Source organism: Camellia sinensis, chromosome 13, assembly GCF_055761805.1.
Source record: "Camellia sinensis isolate YWXY chromosome 13, ASM5576180v1, whole genome shotgun sequence".
In the NCBI taxonomy this organism is placed as follows: domain Eukaryota; kingdom Viridiplantae; phylum Streptophyta; class Magnoliopsida; order Ericales; family Theaceae; genus Camellia; species Camellia sinensis.
In genome coordinates, this window is record NC_138973.1 from 143,170,256 (window position 1) to 143,185,909 (window position 15,654).

Here is a 15,654-nt window from a genome sequence, read left to right on the forward strand (position 1 = left end):
TTACTGAGAATTTACGGGAAATTTACTCAGTATTTTATTGGGAATTTACTAGGAATTTAATGAGTAATTTATTCAGAATTTACTGAGTAATTTATTAAGAATTTACAGGGTAATTTATTGATAATTTATTGGAAATTTACTAGTAACTTACTAAGTAATTTAGTGGGAATTTACTTAGTAATTTGCTGAGAATTTACTGAGAATTTATTGGAAATTTACTAAGTAATTTACTGACAATTTACAGGGAATTTTCTGAGTAATTTACTGATATGTTTTTTGGGAATTTACTGAGAATTTAATGAGTAATTTACTGAGAATTTACTATGAGTTTACTGAGTAATTTCCTGAGTTATTTACTTGCAATTTACTGAGAATTTGCTGGTAATTTACTGAGTAATTTATTGAGAATTTAGTTGAAATTTACGGAGTAATTTATTGAGAATTTAATGAGTAATTGACAGGGAATTTACTGAGAATTTACTTAAAATTTTTAGAATAATTTACTGAGAATTTAATGAGTAATTGACAGTGAATTTACTCAGTTATTAGCTGGGAATTTACCAAGTAATTTACTGAAAATTTACTGAGAATTTACTGGGAATTTAGAGAGTAATTTACTAAGAATTTACTGAGTAATTACTAAGAATTTACGGGGAATTTACTGAATAATTTATTGGAAATTTACTAACCAATTTAATGAGAATTTACTTGGAATTTACAGAGTAATTTACTGAGTATTATACTAAGAATTTACAGGAAATTACTGAGTAAATTATAGAGAATTTATTGAGAATTTATAGGGAATTTACTGAGTAATTTACATTGAATTAACTTGGAATTTACTACGAATTTACTGAGTAATTTACTAGGAATTTACTGAATAATTTACTGAGAATTTATTGAGTAATTTGCTGGGAATTTACTGAGTAATTTACTGAGAGTTGACAGGGAATTTACTGAGTAATTTACTGAGAATTTACTGGGAATTTACTGAGTAATTTATCGAGAATTTTATGAGAATTTGCTGCGAATTTGCTGAGTAATTTACTGAGAATTTACTAAGAACTTACTGACAATCTACTGAATAATTTACTGAGAATTTAATCAGAATTTATTGAGTAATTTAATGAGAATTTACTGAGAATTTACAGAGTAATTTACTGAGAATTTATTGGGAATTTACTGAGAATGTCACGACCCCAAACCGCCCCTAGTAGTTTGGTGCCGTGATGGCCAGTAATCCGTAATTACCGAAGGCCAACCTTTCAAAACTTAACACAAACAGAGTACGAATATAGGGGGCTCACAAATGCGGAAGCGATAAATCAATTACAAGCGGTCCATAAGAGCTGTGCGTAGATTAAAGCAGTGCCAAACATTTCCAATTAACTTCACAATTTAAATACAACAAGGTACAAAAATACATGTTACATCTTGATCAAAAGGCTTCTCGAGCCGACATATACAAAATACAGCTAATACAAGTCAAGAAGCATGATTTTCAAGAATTCGCCGACATGCAAAACAGGGCACCGCCGACGTAAATACAAAGTAAGGCCGACAAATACACGAATCCAAAACAAGTATCCCAACGAACTAGGCGTCGCCGCCGTCCTGCTCATCACCTACATATATATAGAGGGGTGAGTACAAAACTCAGTGAATGGTACTAAAAATAAAGGTTTTACATGAATAAAGCCGAGGTCCTTCAAAACGAAACACACCAAAACTTTAGCAAGGCAAGTGATGAACCGTATTCATCGTTAAATATCGTAACATCAGCGAGACAAGGGATGAACCGTATTCATCATCAAATATCGTAGCATCGGCGAGACAAGGGATGAACCGTATTCATCATCAAATATCGTAACATCGGCGAGACAAGGGATGAACCGTATTCATCATCAAATATCGTAACATCGGCGAGACAAGGGATGAACCGTATTCATCATCAAATATCGTAACATCGGCGAGACAAGGGATGAACCGTATTCATCATCAAATATCGTAACATCGGCGAGACAAGGGATGAACCGTATTCATCATCAAATATCGTAACATCGGCGAGACAAGGGATGAACCGTATTCATCATCAAATATCGTAACATCGGCGAGACAAGGGATGAATCGTATTCATCATCAAATATCGTAACATCGGCGAGACAAGGGATGAACCGTATTCATCATCAAATATCGTAACATCGGCGAGACAAGGGATGAACCGTATTCATCATCAAATATCAAAAGCTGTACGATCCGTAATCGTTTGGTCAAAAGTATTGCGAAAGTTTAGAGTCCTCCAATACAAGGGACTTGTGCACTTGGTACCGCGAAAGTTTAGAGTCCTCCAGTACAAGGGACTTGTGTTACTTAGGCCCGTAGCCCGATTTAACAAGGACCGTATCCTTTACACATAGTACTGCGAAAGTTTAGAGTCCTCCAGCACAAGGGACTTGTGTTACTTAGGCCCGTAGCCCGATTTAACAAGGACCGTATCCTTTACACATAGTACTGCGAAAGTTTAGAGTCCTCCAGCACAAGGGACTTGTGTTACTTAGGCCCGTAGCCCGATTTAACAAGGACCGTATCCTTTCCAAAGATGGCATCAAAACAAGGAGTATACTTGACTCATCAAACAAGAGCTATTTATTCATGCTATCAAATACTTTCGTCAAAACAAGCAAGCAAGATTTACCAAAACGAGTATAACATAGCTTTATCAATAATACCACTCACCTAGTTCTTCAGGTGTAGACTCGAAGCAAATATCAAGGACCTACAATCACATGGCAAGTCACATTCTCAAAGCAAGCTCCAAATACATGCAAATGATCTCGGCATTCTTGCCAGATCCAAGTCAAAGACAAAGCAAAACAAGCTGGGAGTTTAATCACTGCTCCCGCTCATAAAAACACACCGGGTACTGACCAGGATTAAGCCGAGGTCCCGTTAAATAAGGTCAGGAAAAATCTGGGTTTTCCTTTGAAGAATATGAAGAACACAATCATTGAAAGATGGATGCAAGCTCACAACTTGTTACAAAAATCTGAGTTTCATGCCAAGAGTTCAAAATAGGGACCTGGGTACCCGTTCAAGAAAGTCATGCAAGAACAACCACAAAACATGGTTTTCGTTCCAAACTCTTCGATCAAAAATGGGACTTTGTTCAAGAACACATGAAAAACCATTTTCTCTTTCTAAAACCAACTTCAAAACGATGCATGACATGCAAAACAGATCCGATCATGCAATGCAGCTAGATATTCAGCAAGAACAACCAAAGGAGATCAAGATTCTAACCTCAAAACTCGGATCTAACGGTTCAAGCCACAAAGATCAAGCTTGGAAGACTACTCTCACTCAAGAACTCTTCTTCCTCCTCTCTAGAGCTTCTCTCTCTAAAACAAAGATTTGAGACAAGAAATGATTTGTTTCAAGGTCTGTCGGCTGCCTTAACAAACAGCTCGGACACGTGGCATTACCGGGTTGGTTCAGCTCCAAAAAGGTGATTGATGGACAAGACAAGCCTCTGACAAAGCTTATGCAGCAAGCTCGGGTAAGACACATCGGCAACAAGATGACATCGGCTCAAAACAAGGATCCAACAACGGGATGGAAAAACATCGGTTAGGGAGGACGACGCTTGACTAAGCTGTGCCACACCTTGGCCGGGGTGCGCCACATCTCGGCCTAGGCCATACCTGCCTGCGGACAAGGTTCAAGTGCAAAACATCTCGGCAATGAATGCCCGAGGTGAAGATGGGGTTGAACAAGATCTCAAGATGGTTCTAAGTACAAAGGGTCAAAGGCGGACTAAGCTCAGGATGATCTCGGCTACACACACACACTAAGCAAGGAACAAAATCATGCAAGCAACTTAAGCAAATCAAGCCAAGATAAAACCTTTAAATTAACATAAGCGGCAAGATCATGCAAGAATGTACGCAAATATGTCAAGAGCAAGGTGAGGGTTGTCACATCCTACCCCCCTTAAAGAAGTTTGGTCCCCAAACTTAGATTACCTTGTTCCCAGAACAACTCCGGATAACGGACTCTCATGTCCTCTTCCTTTTCCCACGTGGCTTCTGTGCCATAATGCTCCTTCCATTCGACCTTTACCATCGGTATCGATCTGTTCCTCAATTGCTTCACTTGTCGGTCGATAATTCTCATTGGCCTTTCTTCGTAGCCCAGATTCTCATTAACTGCGATTTCAGAATGATCAATTACATGCAGTGGATCTCGGATGTACTTCCTCAACATCGAAACATGAAACACATTGTGGACTTGGCTCAAATCTGGCGGCAAAGCAAGTCTGTAGGCAACGGAATTAATTCTCTCAAGAATTTCAAATGGCCCAATATAGCGGGGTGCTAACTTACCTTTCTTTCCAAATCTGGAAACTCCTTTCATTGGTGAGACTTTCAGGAATACATGATTCCCAACTTCGAACTCTACCTCATTCCTTCTCTGATCGGCGTAGCTCTTTTGTCGGCTCTGGGCAGTTTTAATCCTCTGTTGGATAAGTTTAATCTTTTCTGTTGTCACTTGAATCAATTCGGGACCAAGCAAAGTTCTGTCCCCGACTTCGGTCCAACATATCGGCGACCTACATTTTCTTCCATACAAGGCTTCATACGGCGCCATGCCAATGCTAGCTTGGTAACTGTTATTGTAAGCGAATTCCACTAAAGGCAAATGTGTTCCCCAACTTTCTTGGAAATCCAATACACAAAGTCTCAGCATATCTTCGAGTGTCTGAATTGTCCTCTCTGTCTGCCCATCTGTCTGGGGATGAAAGGCTGTACTAAACCTCAGCTCGGCTCCGAAAGCTCTCTGAAGACTCTGCCAAAATCTAGAAACAAATTTAGGATCTCGGTCTGAAACAATTGATATCGGCACTCCATGAAGTCTGATGATCTCGTTCACATATAGCAAGGCAAGTTGATTGGCGTTGAAGGTAGCCTTAACGGGTAGAAAGTGTGCTGACTTAGTTAACCTATCCACAACAACCCAAATTGAATCCATACCCTTTGGTGTCTTCGGCAACCCAATCACAAAATCCATGGAGATGTGCTCCCATTTCCACTCAGGAATCGGCAAAGGTTGAAGAAGTCCTGCTGGTCTTTGATGTTCTGCCTTCACTTGCTGACAATGTAAACACTGGGACACAAATTCGGCTATTTCTCTCTTCATATTTGGCCACCAGAAGGTCTGTTTCATATCTTGATACATCTTGGTGTTCCCTGGGTGGACAGCAAACTTGGAACCATGAGCTTCCTGCAAAATCTTTTTCTTCAGCTCTGGAATGTCGGCCACACATAACCTTCCTTCAAACTTGAGTACTTGGTTTTCGATGGTATACCCTGGTCTCGGCTTCGTGTCAATCTCCTCGGCAATTTTCTCGAGGAAGTTATCCTCCATCTGTCTTGTCTTTACTTCATTAACGATAGTCGGTTCTGCTGACATCACGGTTAAACACGCCAAATTTCCATCTGACTTCCTGCTCAAAGCGTCGGCTACACTGTTGGCTTTACCGGGGTGATATTGAATTTGCATATCGTAGTCTTTTAACAAATCAAGCCACCTTCTCTGCCTCAAATTCAGTTCCTTCTGAGTGAATAGATGTTTTAAGCTCTTATGATCTGTGAAAACCTGACAAGTAGCTCCATACAAATAGTGACGCCAAATCTTTAAAGCAAATACCACGGCCGCCAATTCTAAGTCATGGGTAGGATAGTTTTTCTCATGAGGTTTCAACTGACGAGATGCATAAGCTATAACTTTACCCTTCTGCATTAATACACAACCCAAACCCTTATGCGATGCATCACTATAGACATGAAACTCTTCGTTACCTGTTGGGAGTACGAGCACTGGCGCTGTAACTAACCTCGTCTTCAGTTCCTGGAAGGCTGACTCCCGATCTTTAGTCCATTCATACAGTGTTCCCTTCTGAGTCAGTTGCGTCAATGGAATTGCAATCCTGGAGAAATCTTTCACAAACTTTCTGTAATAACCTGCCAAACCCAGAAAACTACGAATCTCGGACACATTAGTCGGTCTCGGCCAATTCACTACGGCTTCGATTTTGCTAGGATCAACTGAGATACCCTCTTCACTAATCACATGACCTAAGAATGAGATAGTAGGAAGCCAAAACTCACACTTGGTAAACTTAGCATACAATCTCCGTTCTCTCAAAATCTGCAAGGCAAGTCTCAAGTGATTTTCGTGTTCAGTCTTACTCTTGGAATAGATCAAGATATCGTCAATGAAGACAACTACAAACTCATCTAAATACGGCTTGAAGACTCTGTTCATCAAATCCATAAATGCAGCAGGGGCATTAGTCACTCCAAAAGGCATTACTAAAAACTCGTAGTGGCCATATCTTGTTCGAAAGGCAGTCTTCTCGACATCTTCGGCTTTAACCTTAAGCTGATGGTAACCAGACCTAAGGTCGATCTTAGAAAAGACTCGCGCTCCTTGTAATTGGTCAAGCAGATCATCAATTCTAGGTAACGGGTACTTGTTCTTAATGGTGACCTTATTAAGTTCTCTATAGTCGATACACAAACGGAGTGTGCCATCCTTCTTTTTAACAAATAGAACAGGTGCTCCCCATGGTGAAGTGCTCGGCCTAATAAATCCCTTATCTAACAACTCTTGCAATTGCAGTTTCAATTCTCTAAGTTCAGCGGGGGCCATTCTATAAGGTGGTTTGGAGATCGGCTGCGTTCCCGATATAATATCGACCGTAAACTCTATTTCTCTATCGGTCAAGTGGCCAGGCAATTCATCCGGAAAGACGTCGGGGAAATCACTAACAATCGGGATGTCGGCTAAGTTAACATTTCCATTCTGATCACTCAGTATACTACACAAGTAACCTCGACACCCTTTCTGAATCAACTTACAGGCCTTAATGGACGAAATCAAGTATGGTGGGGGCACTACCCCTTTACCCTGGAAAGTAACCTCGGTTAGGTTTGGGGGTCTCAAGGTGACACCTTTTGAAACACAATTAATAGATGCATTGTTTGCAACTAACCAGTCCATTCCCAGTATAATATCAAAATGAGCTAGGTCTAGAGGCATCAGATCTACTAGCAATTCAACATTCTCAATCACAATAACACATGCTCTGTAAATGGATGCAACAAACATAGATCTCCCAGATGGAGTAGATACAGACAACACATAATCAAGGGGCTCTAGTTCTCTATTAATTTTCTCAGCAAACTTAGTAGATATAAACGAATGAGTAGAACCCGAATCAATTAGCACATAAGCATCTTGGGAGCAAATTAGTAAAATACCTGACACCACTGCCTCAGCATTCTGAGTGTCTCCTGGTACTAATGCAAACACTCTGCCCTGTCTCATCTGTACTCTCCCAGCATTTCCTTTCTGAACGGAACCCGAGGTATTTTCTCCTTTCTTGTTGTTATCAGTCTTTGTTTTGGGGCAATCCCTCACATAATGGCCCATCTCGCCACATTCATAACAGGCTCCAGACGTTCGTCGGCAGATCCCGAAATGCTGTTTCCCACAATCCGAACACGTCGGTTTAACACTTCCTTCCTGCCTTAGGTTACCAGTACTGTCCATGTTCGTTCTCTTCTTGGTGTTCAGCTGTCCTCGGCGATTGTCATAGTTCTGTCTCTTTCGCTGGTTTTCTCCCGAGCTCTGGTATCGGTTCAAATTAGCTTCGGCGTGAATGGCTTTGTCCAATACTTCGGCATAAGTCGGCATATCGAGTAAACTCACCCTGTCTTGAATCGGTCCACGAAGCCCACACTCGAACTTCCTGGCCTTCATATATTCGTCGTTGGTCATGTGAGGTACAAACCTTACCAGTTCAGTAAAAGCGCGGTCATATTCCGCCACTGTTCTGTTGCCTTGCGTCAGAGTATGAAATTCGGTAGCCTTGCGGTTTCGAACACTTAGGGGAAAATGTTTCTTGTAAAACAATTCTAAGAATCGGATCCAGGTCAAATCTGGATTGCTCCCTCTAACCGTCATCCACCATCTGCGGGCGTCATCATCTAATGTGAATGCTGCCAACGTCACTTTCTGAGCGTCGGTGCTAGGGAAGATCTCGAACAACTTTTCTATCTCCAAAACCCATGCCTCAGCCTTCATCGGCTCTATACCCCCAGAGAATCTCGGTGGTCTCATCTTCTTGAACTCCCTGATCAAAGCTATCGTCCCATCCCCATACAAGGCTGGTTGCGGGGGAATCTGCGGCACAGGAGGAGGTGGAGGTGGAGCTACATTTCGGCCGTTGGTCTGCTCGGCCTGAGTCGACGTAGCACTAGCGAACTGCTGTCTGGTTTGCCTCAACTCGCGGGCCAAACCTTCAACTAATCTTTCCAATCTGTCCATTCTATCTTCGGGCTGATCTCGGCCAAGTGGTGGTCTACCTCTCCTCATGATACTATGAGTATGCAAGGTATGACTTTAAAACAATTAAGCAAATAACCACATAGGCAAATAGCAAATAAGCATATCAGAACAATGCACACCTTGTTTGAATAGCAACCACCATGATGCAACCCTAACATCTCTCTAAGGGAGATCCTATGCTCTTCAGGACTCAAAGTGTGTGAACAGCGTATACCGAGGAACTTGTGCTCTGATACCACTCTGTCACGACCCCAAACCGCCCCTAGTAGTTTGGTGCCGTGATGGCCAGTAATCCGTAATTACCGAAGGCCAACCTTTCAAAACTTAACACAAACAGAGTACGAATATAGGGGGCTCACAAATGCGGAAGCGATAAATCAATTACAAGCGGTCCATAAGAGCTGTGCGTAGATTAAAGCAGTGCCAAACATTTCCAATTAACTTCACAATTTAAATACAACAAGGTACAAAAATACATGTTACATCTTGATCAAAAGGCTTCTCGAGCCGACATATACAAAATACAGCTAATACAAGTCAAGAAGCATGATTTTCAAGAATTCGCCGACATGCAAAACAGGGCACCGCCGACGTAAATACAAAGTAAGGCCGACAAATACACGAATCCAAAACAAGTATCCCAACGAACTAGGCGTCGCCGCCGTCCTGCTCATCACCTACATATATATAGAGGGGTGAGTACAAAACTCAGTGAATGGTACTAAAAATAAAGGTTTTACATGAATAAAGCCGAGGTCCTTCAAAACGAAACACACCAAAACTTTAGCAAGGCAAGTGATGAACCGTATTCATCGTTAAATATCGTAACATCAGCGAGACAAGGGATGAACCGTATTCATCATCAAATATCGTAGCATCGGCGAGACAAGGGATGAACCGTATTCATCATCAAATATCGTAACATCGGCGAGACAAGGGATGAACCGTATTCATCATCAAATATCGTAACATCGGCGAGACAAGGGATGAACCGTATTCATCATCAAATATCGTAACATCGGCGAGACAAGGGATGAACCGTATTCATCATCAAATATCGTAACATCGGCGAGACAAGGGATGAACCGTATTCATCATCAAATATCGTAACATCGGCGAGACAAGGGATGAACCGTATTCATCATCAAATATCGTAACATCGGCGAGACAAGGGATGAACCGTATTCATCATCAAATATCGTAACATCGGCGAGACAAGGGATGAACCGTATTCATCATCAAATATCAAAAGCTGTACGATCCGTAATCGTTTGGTCAAAAGTATTGCGAAAGTTTAGAGTCCTCCAATACAAGGGACTTGTGCACTTGGTACCGCGAAAGTTTAGAGTCCTCCAGTACAAGGGACTTGTGTTACTTAGGCCCGTAGCCCGATTTAACAAGGACCGTATCCTTTACACATAGTACTGCGAAAGTTTAGAGTCCTCCAGCACAAGGGACTTGTGTTACTTAGGCCCGTAGCCCGATTTAACAAGGACCGTATCCTTTACACATAGTACTGCGAAAGTTTAGAGTCCTCCAGCACAAGGGACTTGTGTTACTTAGGCCCGTAGCCCGATTTAACAAGGACCGTATCCTTTCCAAAGATGGCATCAAAACAAGGAGTATACTTGACTCATCAAACAAGAGCTATTTATTCATGCTATCAAATACTTTCGTCAAAACAAGCAAGCAAGATTTACCAAAACGAGTATAACATAGCTTTATCAATAATACCACTCACCTAGTTCTTCAGGTGTAGACTCGAAGCAAATATCAAGGACCTACAATCACATGGCAAGTCACATTCTCAAAGCAAGCTCCAAATACATGCAAATGATCTCGGCATTCTTGCCAGATCCAAGTCAAAGACAAAGCAAAACAAGCTGGGAGTTTAATCACTGCTCCCGCTCATAAAAACACACCGGGTACTGACCAGGATTAAGCCGAGGTCCCGTTAAACAAGGTCAGGAAAAATCTGGGTTTTCCTTTGAAGAATATGAAGAACACAATCATTGAAAGATGGATGCAAGCTCACAACTTGTTACAAAAATCTGAGTTTCATGCCAAGAGTTCAAAATAGGGACCTGGGTACCCGTTCAAGAAAGTCATGCAAGAACAACCACAAAACATGGTTTTCGTTCCAAACTCTTCGATCAAAAATGGGACTTTGTTCAAGAACACATGAAAAACCATTTTCTCTTTCTAAAACCAACTTCAAAACGATGCATGACATGCAAAACAGATCCGATCATGCAATGCAGCTAGATATTCAGCAAGAACAACCAAAGGAGATCAAGATTCTAACCTCAAAACTCGGATCTAACGGTTCAAGCCACAAAGATCAAGCTTGGAAGACTACTCTCACTCAAGAACTCTTCTTCCTCCTCTCTAGAGCTTCTCTCTCTAAAACAAAGATTTGAGACAAGAAATGATTTGTTTCAAGGTCTGTCGGCTGCCTTAACAAACAGCTCGGACACGTGGCATTACCGGGTTGGTTCAGCTCCAAAAAGGTGATTGATGGACAAGACAAGCCTCTGACAAAGCTTATGCAGCAAGCTCGGGTAAGACACATCGGCAACAAGATGACATCGGCTCAAAACAAGGATCCAACAACGGGATGGAAAAACATCGGTTAGGGAGGACGACGCTTGACTAAGCTGTGCCACACCTTGGCCGGGGTGCGCCACATCTCGGCCTAGGCCATACCTGCCTGCGGACAAGGTTCAAGTGCAAAACATCTCGGCAATGAATGCCCGAGGTGAAGATGGGGTTGAACAAGATCTCAAGATGGTTCTAAGTACAAAGGGTCAAAGGCGGACTAAGCTCAGGATGATCTCGGCTACACACACACACTAAGCAAGGAACAAAATCATGCAAGCAACTTAAGCAAATCAAGCCAAGATAAAACCTTTAAATTAACATAAGCGGCAAGATCATGCAAGAATGTACGCAAATATGTCAAGAGCAAGGTGAGGGTTGTCACAGAGAAGTTACTGGCAATTTACTAAGTAATTTACTGATAATTTATTGAGAATTTACTCAGTAATTTACTGAGAATTTACTGACAATTTACAGGAAATTTACTGGAAATTTTCTGAGTAATTTACTGAGAAGTTAATGGGAATTTACTAAATAATTTACTGAGAATTTACTAAGAATTTACTTGGAGTTTACTGAGTAATTTACTGGCAATTTACAAGGAATTTACGGAGTACTTTACTAGTAATTTTCTGGGAATTTTCTGAGAAATTTTCTGAGAAGTTACTGAGAATTTACTGAATAATTTACCGAGAATTTAGTGGGAATTTACTGAGCAATTTATTGAGAATTTATTGGGAATTAACTATGTAATTTACTAACAATTTATTGGAAATTTGCTGAGTAATTTACTGAGAATTTACGAGAAATTTACTGAGTAATTTTTTGGGAATTTACTGAGTAATTTACTGGGAATTAACTGACAATTTACTGGGAATTAACTGAGAATTTTTGAGGAATTTGAAGAGTAATTTACTAGGAATTTACTGAGTAGTTTACTGAGTAATTTATTGAGAATTTGCTGAGTAATTTACAGGAAATTTACTGCGATTTTACTCAGTAATTTACTGAGAATTTATTGGAAATTTACTAAGTAATTTACTGACAATTTACTGAGTAATTTTATGATATTTTAATGAGAATTTATTGAGTAATTTACTGAGAATTTACTTAGTAATTTACTGAGAATTTACTGAGTAATTTACTGGGAATTTACTGAGAATTTACTTGGAATTTAAAAAGTAATTTACTGACTGGAAATTTACTGAAAATTTAATGGGAATTTACAGATTAATTTATTGAATTTACTAAGTAATTTACTTTGAATTTATTTGGAATTTACTGAGAATTTACGAGGAATTTACTGAGTAAGTTACTAAAATTTACTGAGTAATTTACTTGAAATTTACTGAATAATTTGCTGTGAATTTATTGAGAATTTATTAAGTATTTCACTAAGAATTTACTAGGAAATTTCTGAGTAATTTACTGAGAAGTTACTGTCAATTTACTGAGTAATTTACTGATAATTTACTGCGAATTTACTCAGCAATTTACTGAGAATTTAGTGAAAATTTATTGAGAATTTAATGCAAATTTACTGAGTAATTTAGTAGGAATTTACTGAGTAATTTTCTGAGAATTTACTATGAATTTAGTGAGTAATTTACTGGGAATTTACTGAGAATTTAATGAGTAATTTACTGATAATTTATTGATAATTTACTGAGTGATATACTCGAAATTTACTGCGTAATTTACTGAGAATTTACTGAGTAATTTACTGTGAATTTAATGAGTAATTTTATGAGAATTTATCGGGAATTTACTAAGTAATTTACTGAGAATTTACTGGGAATTTTCTAAGTAATTTATTGATAATTTATAGGAAATTTACTGAGTAATTTACTGAGAATTTACTTGCAATTTACAGAGTAATTTTCTAAGAATTTAATCGGAATTTACTGGGTAATTTAATGATAATTTACAGAAAATTTACTGAGAATTTACTAAGTAATTTACTGAGAATTTACTCAAAATTTACTAAGTAATTTTCTGAAAATTTACTGAGAATTCACTTGGAATTTAAAGAGTGATTTACAGAGAATTTACTAAAAATTTACAGAGCAATTTTCTGAATTTACTGAGTAATTTACTAAGAATTTACCAGGAATTTGCTGAGTAGTTTACTTAGAATTTATTGGGAATTTGCTGAGTAGTTTACTGAGAATTTACAGGCAATTTACTGAGTAATTTACTTTGAATTTATTGGGAATTTACTTGTAATTTACTGGAAATTTGCTGAGTAATTTACTGACAATTTTCTGAGAATTTACTAAGTAATTTACTGAGAATTTGCTGAGTAATTTATTGAGAATTTACTGAATAATTTATTACGAATTTATGGAGAATTTTCCTAATAATTTACTGAGAATTTGCTTGAAATTTACTGAGTAATTAAAAGGGACTTTACTGAGTAATTTGCTGGGAAATTTTTGTGTAATTTACTGAGAAGTTACTGTCAATTTACTGAGAATTTAATGAGTACTTTACTTAGAATTTAACAAGTAATTTACTGAGAATTTACTTTGAATTTACTGAGTAATTTACTAGGAATTTATTGAGTAATATACTGGGAAATTACTGAGTAATTTACTAAGAATTTACTAGGAATTTACTGAGTAATTTACTAAGAATTTAATGAGTAATTTACTGAGAATTTATTGGGAATTTAGTGAGTAATTTATTGGGAATTTACTGCAAATTTACTGAGTAATTTAATAAGTAATTTTCTGCGAACTTACTGGTAACTTGCTGAGTAATTTACTAAGAATTTAATCAGAATTTACTAAGTAATTTTCTGAGAATTTATTGGGAATTTACTTCGAATTTAAAAAGTAATTTACTGAAAATTTACTGAGAATTTGCAGAGTGATTTACTGATTAATTTATTGAGAATTTACTGGGAATTTACAGAGAATTTACTAGGAATTTGCTGAGTAGTTTACTTAGAATTTACAAGCAATTTACTGAGTAATTTACTTTGAATTTATTGGGAATTTACTGAGAATTTACGTGGAATTCACTGAGTAATTTACTTGGAATTTACTGACAATTTACTGAATAATTTACTGAGAATTTACTTAGTAATTTACTGTAAATTTACAGAGTAATTTACTAAGAATTTACTTGGCATTTACTGAGAATTTGCTGAGTAATTTATTCAGAACTTACTGAATAATTTACTGTGAATTTATTGAGAATTTACTGAGAATTTGCTATGTAATTTACTGAGTAATTTATTGAGTAATTTACTGAGAATTTAATGGGAATTTACTGAGTAATTTACTAAAAATTTACGGAGAATTTTCTGGGAATTTAGTGGGGAATTTGCTGAGTAAATTACTAAGAATTTACTGGGAATTTACTCAGTAATTTACTAGGAATTTACTGAGTAATTACTGGGAATTTATGGAGAATTTACGAAGTAATTTACTGAGAATTTACTTAGTAATTTACTTGGAATTTACTGGGAATTTACTAAGGATTTACTAGAATTTACAAAGTAATTTACTGGGAATTTACTGATTAATTTTCTGAGAATTTAAAAAGAATTTTCTAAGTAATTTACTTTGAATTTGTTGGGAATTTACTGAGAATTTACTAAGTGCTAAGAATTTACTGGAAATTTACAAAGTAATTTACAGAGAATTTACTGGTAATTTACTGAAAATTTACTGGGAATTTACTGAGGAACTTACTGAGAATTTACTGGGAATTAAATGAGTAATCTACTGGGAATTTACTGAGTAATTTACTAAGAATTTAGTGGGAATTTACTAAGTAATTTACTGAGAATTTACTGAGTAATTTATTAAGTAATTTACTCGGAATTTACTGAGTAATTTAATGAGTAATTTACTGAGATTTTACTGGGAATTTACTAAGTAATTTATTGGGAATTTACTTAATAATTTTTTGAGAATTTACCAGGAATTTACTAAATAATTTACTGACAATTTACACGGAATTTACTGAGTAATTTACTCAGAATTCGCTTGGAATTTTCTGAGTAATTAACTTAGAAGTTAGTGGGAATTTACTGAATAATTTACAGAGAATTTATTGGGAATTTATTGAGTAATTTACTAAGAATTTACTAGGAATTTACTAAGTACTTTACTAAGAATTTACTGAGTAATTTACCGAGAATTTACTTCGAATTTAATGAGCAATTTACTAGAAATTTACTAAGTATAGAGAATTTACAAGGAATTTATTGAGTAATTTATTTAGAATTTACAAGGAATTTACTGTGTAATTAACTGGAATTTACTGAGTAATTTAACGATAATTTACTGAGAATTTAATGGGAATTTACTGAGAAATTATTGGGAATTTACTGACTAATTTACTGAGAATTTATTAGAAATTTACTTAGAATTTAATGAGTAATTTACTGGCAATTTACTTAGAATTTAATGGTAATTTACTGAGTAATTTATTTAGAATTTACTAGGAATTTACATAGTAATTTACTGAGAATTTATTGGGAATTTACTGAAAATTTACTGGTAATTTACTAAGTAATTTGCTGGTCATTTAATTACTGGAAATTTGCTAAGTAATTTGCTAAGAATTTAATTACTAATTTACTCAGAATTTTCTAAGAATTTACTATGAATTTACTTGGAATTTACTGAG